The sequence below is a fragment of the Corvus moneduloides genome, chromosome 4 (assembly GCF_009650955.1).
Source record: "Corvus moneduloides isolate bCorMon1 chromosome 4, bCorMon1.pri, whole genome shotgun sequence".
Classification (NCBI taxonomy): Eukaryota; Metazoa; Chordata; class Aves; order Passeriformes; family Corvidae; genus Corvus; species Corvus moneduloides.
Window position 1 is genome coordinate 13,656,776 of NC_045479.1, and position 11,684 is coordinate 13,668,459.

Consider the following 11,684-nt stretch of genomic DNA (forward strand, 5'->3'; position numbering starts at 1 on the left):
GCTGTAGCTTTCCACAGTTCTCCCTCCCAGCTGATATTTTATTAGTTCTTGTACACAGCTTTGCACAGGTTTCCTTAACACAGTGGACAGGTTATATTTAACGCAAGGGAGGGATCAGTCACAGCAAGTGGAGCAGCCAGGTAAAAGTGCTTAAACACCAGCACTCTGCTGCACAGCAGCATGTTTGCATAGCCCTGCTTCCCCCTTGGCACATTCTTGTTTAACAAATATCTCAATCTCTGTGGCTCTGCTTCAGTTCTGCCTTGTTTGTCTTGTCTTTCCCTGGCGCAAGTTCAGAAGGGCAGCACCTGCCTTCCTGTTTGTACATCAGTGCCTTCACCTCAGCCAGGGGCTCTTGACACTGTGAGCTGCGGAAGCAGCATCTCCTTAGGCCACTGCTGGAGAATGGGAACACAGCTGACATCTGATTCCCCAGTTAATCCATAGGCCCCGTGCTAATTGCCTTTATACACTAGGCTGCACAGCCTAAGTGCAGGGAAACAGCTTGTGTCAATCCAGAGAACAGCTAATGAGAATAACCAGCCATTAACACAGCGAATCTGATAATAAATGCTGGAGAGCACATCTGATGGCTCAGAGTCTTTTGTAATTTGTTAGGGTTGTTTTTTTACTTCCCAGTAAAAGAGCAGCCACTCCTGTGCAACTTGGCTTCATAGGAAGTGGCTTCTCTTAGGATTATAGATCAAATAAAAATGTATGGTGAATTACAGCAGCTGGGGTTAAAATCCTAGACTTACCCATTAAAACTAGTCTACCAAGGCCATGTTTCACTCTGCAGGTCAAGGACTTCAGAGCAGCTGGGGAAAGCTGGGCAGACTGGAGCTCTGTCAGCCCAAACACTTTTACCAACAGGCTCAGATGTAGGGACTGGGAGAGAAGGGGCAGAAAACACATCAGTGAAGTGTGCCAGAATGCCCTTGTGTGCTGCTTTACCCTGGCCTAACTCACGTAGGGCTTCTGTATGTGAAGATTGTTTGGCATTAGTCGTTACTATAACCACAGAGAAACTAAGGAAATATATCTGAAAATAAACTGCCTGGAGCTAAAACTTTGGGAATAGCAATTGGAGGAGTTTTCTAAACTTTGGTTAGATATTTTGCTTGCCAGTCTCAAAGCTCTCCCCAATCAATTAATGTATCTGTGTGGCACCTTTCCATAGCAGAAATTGGCAGTTGCTGAAAAGCCTTTCTCTTTGGTGTGGGAAATAGCTGAAAATCAATAGTCTGGAGAGTATAAATGCAGAAAATGAAGACTGCTGAGTGCTCTTTAAGCTGGACAGTGGTGAGGAGGGAACTTGTAAAGGCCAGCTGGGATTCGATGTTCCTCTTCCAGATGAAGCTGCTGTAGGATCTTTCATGACCAGTTCCCATCACCAGTAGTGTTACTGGAGTGGGTGAGAACCTTTCAGCTTCTAACTTCATCCCAGGAAGGAGTCTTGTAGTGGCAGAGAGCTGCTGGACACCTTTCTGGGTATTTGCTCCAGCAGATGGACACTTGGAAGGGACCAGAGCTGGCTGCTGCCTCATCCAGCTGCTTTGCAGAGCACAGAGCTTTTTTATCTTGCAAGTGTCTCCTAAACACAGCTGATTCTCTCCTGCACCGTGTTTTCTGACTTTTCTCCTGCCTCAGGGCTTTTTTAGGATGGATTTCTTCCCTCCTGGTGCAGCACTGTGGAGTAAGACACTGCTCATTTTGTTGTCTCTTTTGTGTGCATCCACTATGGGATAGAAGACCACAGTTCCCACCTGGGAGCAGAGCAGCATAACAGGACCTACAGCTGGACCATTTTCCATACAAAGCCATCTTCTAAAGCATTGCTCTTCTTTTCAATGTACCCACGTGGCTGTACAGCTGGAATAATTTTGGTATGGTTTGGTATTGAGGCAGATTAATTGTATTCCAGCCATGCATTGTGCCAGGATGCTCTTTCCTGCCAGTTTTTAATGTCACTCAGAAGCAGCACGTGCCCACAGCTTGATTTCCTCACCTGTCCCATGGTATTATTAGTTTGGCATAATCAAGCAGTTGGCAGCAGCTGCCTGGGTGAGTTTCACCCGAAGGACTGGCAGAAATATTTCCTCTTCCACCAGAGGACATATTTGAAATCCTGGTGGATTTATAAAGCCTGCTTCTTTGCATGGAAAGGCAGTGAGGATCCTTTCTTGGGGAGCTACTGAGAGCTCCACAGATGAAAATCCTGCTGACAAGTTTCAGTTATCACTAAAGAGAAAATATACTGAGTTTTTCAGAAAAGTTATTTCTCCTTTTGCCAAGATCTGATCCCAAAAGGAAAAATATCAGAGCAAGAGAACTCTATGAAAATTACAGGAAAATTGTCCCATGAAATTTGAGACCTTCAATTAGTCCACATCAGGTCTTCAAGGGGCAGAGAATATCAATGAACAAGGAGAACATTTCTTTTTCTGTGGCTCTGTCTTCTAACTTGTTTTCAAATTGTTTTGGGCCGTTTCCAGCCAGCCTAAATTCCACCTAAATGTCTGTGCCTGCAGTGGGTTTAGTGCCTCTGGAGAGCAATTCAGAAAGCCTGAGGGAAGTGCAGAGTGAGTGTTTTGAGTCAGACACAGGAAACAGGAGATGAAGATGACACTTGGCGGCATTTAAGCCAGCTGAATATGCCCATTTTCTTCTGTTTGTTTTTTCTAATGGTGATATCAACTGGTGTGTTAAAACATTTATTTCTGTCCTGTCTTTTTTAGGAGATGGGCTGTGTGGGAGGAGGAGAGAATTCTTTTCTTCCAAGGGGCATAAGGTACAAACTCGACCTCTGTCCAGTGACTGCTGTAGGATCATTCCAAAAGGAGAATCTTGTCCATGGTTCACACTGTATCTCACAAGGAAGTGGAACTTCTTCTAAGTTACTACAAGACCATTGGAGCTTCATGGGTTAAAAGATAATCAATATTTGTACAGTAAGTAGAATATCAAATAAAACAACGTACAAAGTTCTAGTCAGGAGGGAAGTGGGTGGTGCTGTGTCAGAGTAACCCTTTGTAGAATGGATCTCTGCATCCTTTGTGCGGTGTCAGGGGCTGTTGGTGTGCTGGGATACTCTGTGGTTTCCTGGATTTTCATAGGCATGATGCTGTTGACCACAGGGACGTTATGCCTGTTGTCCTACCAGCTCTGCTCAGCAGGAAAATTATGGAAAGAATGGATGTGAACCACACTGTTTGTAGGACCAGTGCCAATCCTCCATCAAAAATATTTCATTTTAGACCATAAAAAAGTTCTGTCAGAGTTTCTCAGTGGTCCTGGAGACCTGAGAGCTTTAATATTTTAGGCAGGTCCTTTTTCAGTCATCAGGCAGCAATGGCCACTTTCAGTTCTTCAGGGAATTAAAACCAAAACACCCAGTGATGTCAAACTATGACATTTCTCCTCTCTGGGGACTGCAGCCTTCCAGGACACTACTGGGAATCAGGAAAGAAAGGCAGAGAAAAGCGAAGTAATTTGTGCAGTGGAAACCAAACTGCCTTTTTCTAACCCCTTCTCCTGGGCTCTAACACCACAGAGGCATCACTGGCGTGTCCAGCCTGTCACCCCAGGGTGCTCAGCTCCAGGCAGAGGCATTGGATAAACCCACAAACCCCTCCTCTGCCACAGGGAAAAGCATTTGGCTTCTGCCAAGGCTTTTGGGAGGATTTTGTCTTCCCAGAACAGACCCAGCCATCTTCTCCTTTGTAAAAGGCACTGGCTTTGCTGTCATCTTTCAAACTAAGAACCCCTTATTGCCTTACAGGAAAGTGTGCCATGAGGATGGGCAGATTTCTGACATCCCATTTCCTTCTTTCTTGATTTCAGCCCCTGCACTCTCTCCACACTTATGACCCCTGGAAGGCATTAAAAACTGTGGCTCATTTCTTTCTATCTTTGCTACTTGCACGGCCCTTTACACTGAAGTATTTAAGTACTTTTAATGTATTTATCTTCCTGGTAGCACACTAAAATAGGGAAGGACCATTATCCAGAACTTACAGATAAGTAACTAAGACATAGGAGACTTAATTCCTAGATTCTGGGATGCATCAAAAGCAGTGTAGCCAGCATGGGAAAGAGATTCTGCCCCTCTACGCCTGGTGTGCTGCATCCAGCTTTGGGGTCCTCAGCACAGGAGAGGCATGGACCTGTTGGAGTGAGTCCAGAGGAGGGCCACGAATCAGAGGGATGGAGCAGCTCTCCTGTAAGGAAAGGCTGAGACAGCTGGACTTTTTCAGCCTGGAGAAGAGAAGGCTCCGGGCAGACACCATCACAGCCCTCCCACACCTAAAAGGGATTTGTAAGAAAGATGGGGACAAACATTTTGCCAGGGCCTGATGTGAACAAGAAATAATTGGTTTTAAGTTGTAAAAGGGTTGATTCAGATTAGATATAAGGAAGAAATTGCTTTACAATGAGGGTGATGAAGCACTGGCGCAGGTTGCCCAGAGATGTGGTGGATGCCCCGTCCCTGGAAACATTCAAGGCCAGGCTGGCTGGGGCTCTGAGCAACCTGATCTGTTTGAAGATGTCCCTGCTCATGGAGGTTCAAAGAGCAGGGATTTTCCTGGTTTTATGATTACATGATTATGATTATAAACACACCATGACCTTTACACAGAAAGACTGTTACAACATAAAATTATATGGAAATGAAAAAAAGGAAAATAATTTGCCATTGCTTTTATATTCCTCGGCCTTGTAAAGAGCCTTTGTGAATTTTCTTGCCTAATGCTCCAGCAGTAGCTCTCCTTTGAGCTTCTTATCTGTCAGCTAAAGCATTTTAGATAAGGCTTATCCCATACACCTGACTTTTTAAGCACCTCGTGCATGCAAACCTGTGAATGAAAGTGGCGACTGCAGCCACATAAGCACCTTCTTCCATTCTGCTTTCTGTATGAATACAGGATCATTTCTGCCTTGTGCACCCACAGTAGTTTGGGGTAGGTAGAATGGTATTTTCAGTGTATTTTTGCCAATGAATATTTATCTCACAACAGTCTTTGGCAGGATTAGAGATTCCAACAACTGGAATGCACCTACACAGATCCTTGCCCTCTTTTGAATGAGGAAAGAAATTCATAGAATCACAGAGTGGTTTGAGTTGGAAGGGACTTTGAAGATCTCCCAGTTCCAACCCCCTGCCATGGGCAGGGACACCTTCCACTATCCCAGCTTGCTCAGAGCCCCATCCAGCCTGGCCTTGAACACTTCCAGGGATGGGGCAGCCACAGCTTCTCTGGGCAACCTGTGCCAGGGCCTCCCCACCCTCACAGGGAACCATTTCTTCCTCATATCCAATTAAAATTATCCTCCTTCAGCTTAAGACCATTTAATAGATGCATTTAATATCTGCCAAACATATACATTGGCTGATCAGACCATGACTGGTTTGCAGGCAGAGAAATGCAGTTACTCATTTGCTCTTCAGGCACATTTCAGAGCATGTCTATAAATTCTCTTTCAGTCCCCACAGCCCAGCACATCACAAGCTTGTTGCTTATTTTCTTCTGGAGCATCCAGCTGCAGTGATTTGAGGTGAGGACACCAGTCAGTTCAAGGGCCTAATGTCTGTCTGGAGCAATGTGTACTTGGCTGAGGGAGACCTGAATCCCTGCTCAGATTCCAGAGTGGAATCTGGGAGTTTTTTAAAGCAGTGCCACCATCAACAGTTCTGATTTTTATCCCTTCCATTTTAGTTCAAATTTAAAAACTACAGCAGGGAATGTAGGGGACTCTTCACCTCATAAATGCATCTGTAAGGGATACATCTATTTTAGAAGGCTATTTTTTGAAGAAAGTACCTGTAACATGAGAGCTAACTTCAGTAACTATCCCCTAACATTTATGTAGAGCATTGTAAATTGATGGAGCATAAACCAAGGTGGTTATCCAGTGAGAAGGTTGATTTCCCTTTGTCCTTCATCAGTGTTTCAGCTACAGACCTGTGAGGAGCATTTCCTGTTCGAAGATAAGATTACCCAGGTGAACACTATCTGAAAGGGAAAAAAGAAGGAGAGCAACTACTCTGAGTTATTAAAATATGACAAGAGCTTAATTTCATCCTCTACTCTCTGCTGGCTCACTCTGACCTTGAACAAGGCCTCTTTATGTTTTCCTGACCTTAAGAAAGGAGTAATAACATTTTCTGCTTCTTGGAAAAGGATGTGAATATAGCTCAACATTTCTAATGAGCTCATATGGAAGGCACAAGGAGGGACACAAAGCTCTTTTTCCATGTGACACATGCAGGAAGACTTATGACCAAAATATCCATAACATTGCAAACTTCCATTCAGGTTCTGCTGTCCCATGCAGGACATTACATTTTTTACCCCTCTATAATTGCATTCTTTTTCTTTTCTTTTTTTTTTTCCTGAAAAAGTCAATCAAAACAACTCTTCAATTCCAAGATTTGCGCTTGGAAAGAAAAAATATAAATTTTTGTCCTCTTACAAATATTTTGGTGATTTTGCTCAGAGAGATTCTGGCATCACTGTCTGATTAGGGGCAGTGTCTACTGATTTGGGGTAAAATCCCTTTTAGCATATATTACCTTCTGCCACAAAACATCTGGCAAAGAAATGCTAGGTAGGAAAGGAGACCTGTATTCTGAAATGAGGATTTAGGAAACTCTGTAGACATGTTAACTGTCTGTACTTTTATACAAAATAATATTTTATACACTATTACTCCTTTGGACCTGTCAGTGTGACTTTGATTCCTGAAAAGGTTCTGAAACAGCTGGTAAAAAATAACTTTGTAAGTACCTCAATGATTATAAACTGATAAAGCAAATAGCCAACAAGGATTGTTGAGAATGGATCATGTCAAGCCTGTGGAGTTTCTGCCTTTGGCTGCTTAAGTAGCCTAGTGGGGGAGAAAAGGGAGGTACAGCTAATGTGGTATCATCTCAATCCCAGTGAAATTTCTGCTGCTTCTTCATGACATTCCCAAGAGCAACCTAAGGAAATACAGTGTTGATATGGTTGTGAGAAGAAAGGTGTGCAGTGGTTGGGAACTTGCTCCCAGAGAGTGCTCATAGCTCTTTTAGGACACTCTGTTCTGGCCCTGGCTCTGTTCAGCACTGCTCAGTTTGGAGGACAGTGAGAGAATTTCAACATAGTGGACATACGGGACTGGGAAAATAAAGTTGCGAGTACCATGGACACAAGCATCAGAATTCAACACGTGCTTGAAAATTTGGAGAGAATCTGAGATGAAAACAGCTAAAATTCAGCAAAGACAAACCCAAAGTCTTCCTCCTTTCAGAGGAGAAATTCAGCAGCTAAGCACAAAAATGGAAGTTACCAGCAGAATTTTCTGACTGCACCGTACAGATTTAAGGTAGCATTTTGTCTCCTAACACCTAAATGTGAGGACAGTGAAGCATTGGAATGGATTGCCTATGATGACAATGAAATCTCCTGTCGGACATTTTTAAAGAACATTTTTAAAGGGAGACAAACATCTTTTGAAGATTTCTAGGTATCATTCACTAGAGAGTCTCTTTTTATCCCCTCACATTCCTGGTGTTCTGTGATCCACACTACAGAGCTCCAGTCAGGTACATGTCAACAATCAGATACTGCTGAGGAAGAGAAGAGCTTTGTTCTGACAATAAAACTCTCTTTCCGTAGGCAGCAGTAGCAATTGTTCCACTTTCTGAACTAGCAGTGAACTGCCAGCTGGAGTCCTTTGTCTCGGCTGGAAGCAATAAGTAGAAACAGGTAAGGGAAAAGCACAGGAAAGTAACCAGCATAAGAGGGGTAGAAAATGTTACTCCTAAAAAGGAAGACTGAAAAGAGAAGGTTGAGAATTGGTGCAGCAGCTTGGAAGGGATTGATGCAGGTGGGGCAACAACTTTGCATGTCCATTTAGGGATGAGCAAAAAAGAATCAGTTTCCCTTTCACCTGAAAGGCTTCAGCAGGATGTCAGGATATCTGTCTGAAAGTGTGGCAAAGCGTTACTACCCAGGGATATCGATTTCTTAAGGTGAAGATAAAAACGTCAGGATGGTGTCCAGATACTTTTAGCCTGCTTCAGTGCAGGATGTTGGGCAAGAGGATCTCCTGAGACTCCTCCCAGCCTGCCAGATCTGTGAATTTATCTTTGGCAAGCATTTCTTTTGGCATGGTGGTAAAGCATAGGGAAATGGAGCCAAATGAATGTATCCGGGAAAATCACTGACTCTGATAATGAGTGTGAGCCCTTTCTGAAGGAAAGAAAACAACTCTGTTGCAACATGCCACTGCCAGGATGCTTTATAAACATCATTATTTTTATATTGTTTTTGCAACTCAGACCTTTCCAGACTCCTGTTAAGGCCCAAAATTGCTTACAGGGGCCAGGCCACGTTGTAACTTGTAGTGTTTGTGTCCTCTCATTTATGCTCTGGTAATTCTCCTGAATTTTGGAGGACATCTCTTGTGAAGCTCTCCATGGGTCAAAATGTACTTTCAGAAACAGAACATGATGTTCTGAGTTGCTATTGGTCTGCCAATATGGTAAAAGTCTATTGAACGCTCATTCCATTGATAGTTAAATACAGTTCTGGAAATTCTCATCCTGCACATTTATTTCCAATTTGCTAAAATCAACTGGTGAGGACTGGGACTGCTGCCAGAACATGCCTTAACATCAAAAGTCTTCTCATACTCCATCAGCATCTGCTTAATTGAGGCTGTAGAAAAAGCATCTGCTGCTTTCCCTCTGCTCAGTGGTGAAAAGAAACTGCCTTTGCATTTGACAAGCTGGAAAAGTTGAAATATTTGACTGTTAGATGGAAAATCATCCAGTGAATGTGAACCCAAAAAATGACACAGTTTCATGTGTTACTACATAGAAATCCAAGTGCAGGCAATACTCGCTGTGCTCTTTCAAAAGCCAAGGAAATTCTCTGCTTTCCCAGTTAGCTGGATTACTGTTCATTTTTGAGAGACAAACCTTTCAGTGACTTTTCCTTCTACCATAATAATTTTTCTGGAGGAAAAATGATTTCATGGTGTATTACTGGGCCTGTCAGCAGGAAGAAATAATGAGTCTCCCTTTGCCATTCTTTAGCAGAGAATTTGTTGAGAAAACAGCCCTCACCACTCTGCAGTTGCATGGCTGAAAACAGCCATAAGAACTCTGGGATGTGGATTATCAGTGCTGTTAACTGGGGAGTTAAGCAGCAAAAAGATGAAAAACCTAGTAACAAACACTTTAGCCAGAATATCTGCTTTCTGCAAGGTAAAGAAGAGATCTTAGAGGCAGGAATTCTTCCATTAATTGGCATTACAACTGAGCATCTCGAAGTGGGCATCCAGCAGCTGCTAGATCAGTCTGCCCCGCTGAAGACACTGAAACGGTTCCTGTGCCACACATTTACCCCTGTCACGGCCCTCCATGTCCCTGGGCAAGGCCATCCTGAGCTTTCCTGATCCAGCAAGGTGGAACAGCTGCCTCAGGCACACAAACAGCTCCACCCTGAGCCACGTCCTGCTGCCTCCTGCCCGCCTGGGGCTCACACACTGAACTTCCCACCCAAGTGGAGGAGCTGAAGCTGCTGGGGAGGAGGACAGCAGCACGATGGTTGGATGGGACAGAAATATCAGGGAACTTCCATTCTTTGGGAACAAAACTGTGTGCTCCCAGCCCCACCGTGGGTTTGCCCTGCAAGAAGAGCCATGGAGAGATTTGCAGTGTTAGTTGGTGCATGGTTTTATCTGAGCACCTGGGATCACAACATTAGGTTTGCCCATCACTCAGACTTAAATGTATAGGGGATTAAGGCTTTGATTCAGGAAAACATTTCAACAAGAAGTCGTGTCTTTAGCAGAAGAACACTTCAAGGGCTATGTTGAATCTGTAATAACCCCTTTTCTTTGATACTATAAAATCTCTGTCAAGAAAGGCAGATTTCTAAATGTCTTTAACTGCACTAGCTAACTTGTGCAGTTAGAACAAATGGAATAAGAAAAAAATTATCTTAGAAGGGAAATTAAAAGTATTTGACACTTATCAGAAACATTTAAAATACATTTAAATATGGAAAGCAATGTCATAAACCTGAATCAGTCACTACAAATCTGAAATTCCCATTAAATGCTGATGAACATTTTGCCTTAGTGAAGACTGCAGAACTCTTCCCTCCTGATGGCATGGTCTGATCTACAGTCACAGTGCTTTTACTCTAGACTCTTCTAATGAGCAGCTTTACCAGAAGTTGGTTTTTCCCACTCTTCACTTTTTTTCTGAAGCTTATTCTGTAGTTTTGAAACTTTGGGTCTCCCCATTTTTATACTCAAATCTCATTAGACACAACTATATATAACTGAGGGATGAGGTCATCCTTCCCTTTGACAGAGGAAGGCAAAAACCAAACCAGGCTGGTACATAAGGTCAGGAAAAATAAAATATATGTCTTTTGAGTACCATTAGACATTGGAACAGACTAATATGGAACACAACAAATCTCTTCTAGAATTTTTAATCAAGACTAGATCCTTTTCTCAAACCAGGCTTTAACCAAAAAATGCATTACTGAAGGAAATTGGATGAAGTTGAGTTGCTTCTGTTATGGAAAGGGTCAGATAAGATGACACTAATGGCCTTTTCCAGCTTTCAAATTGCTGAGTACTTCATTGAATGAGCAAGAGAGTGAATTTTAAGTACTTTATTATTTTGACTTAAACGTCCCTTGCATAATGTGGCACTGTATTTTCTCCTGCGTTACCTGATGAAATTTTTCCTTCCCAAAAATAAACAAGGAAGAATGTCAGCTTTCCACAGTCTCTCGAAAATGAATAATGCACCACTTCAAAGGGATGTTTTTTTCTGTTTATTTCTGACCCAAAAATGATTGGGACCTCTTAAGCTATTTTTAGAAATATCACATTTTTGCAAAGTAGGCATTATTTTCTGACAGCAGAATTTGAGGGCAGATAGTAATTTCTCTGGATGTGTGTCACTGACATTTTGAAAGTTTGCCCGTTGCTATGGTACATGAGATAAGCAGCATAATATTAATCTCATATTTCAGGGAAGAAGTAAACATTTAAAAAACATTTAAAAGCCTGTGAAGGATGGATGACACAGTCACAGATAGAGCTGTAACACAACTCAGAGGTGCATTTCATATTTCCAGCTGCACCTTTGAAGCAACCTGAGGAGGTATTTAATATTTGACCTGCTGGTTTGGGGATGAGCAGACTCCAAGAGGGGCATTGAAGTGTTACAGCACTCAACATGAAAAGTGCTGCAGGACCCTGACTGCTGCTCGAGGAGGGGATGAACATGACACATCTTCACACTCCTCACTGTCCCTGCAGCTGTGCTCAGACCAGGATTATAAGAGGTTCAGGTTGGACACCAGGAAGAATTTTTTCATTGAAAAGGTGGTCAGGCATTGGAAGGAGCTGCCCAGGGAGGTGGTGGAGTCCCCATCCCTGGAGGTGTTCAAGAAATGACTGGATGTGACACTCAGTACTCTGGTTTAGTTGGGAAGGTGGGGATGGGTCAGAGGTTGGACTCGGTGATCTTGGGAGGTTTTTTCCAACATGAATGATTCTGTGATTCTATTAAAAAAACCCATCATTTGTTTGGATAATTTCAGTGTTTTGTTCTTCAAAATCCTTCATTTTGGCCACCTTTATTATATTTTTACATTTAATCTGCCAGA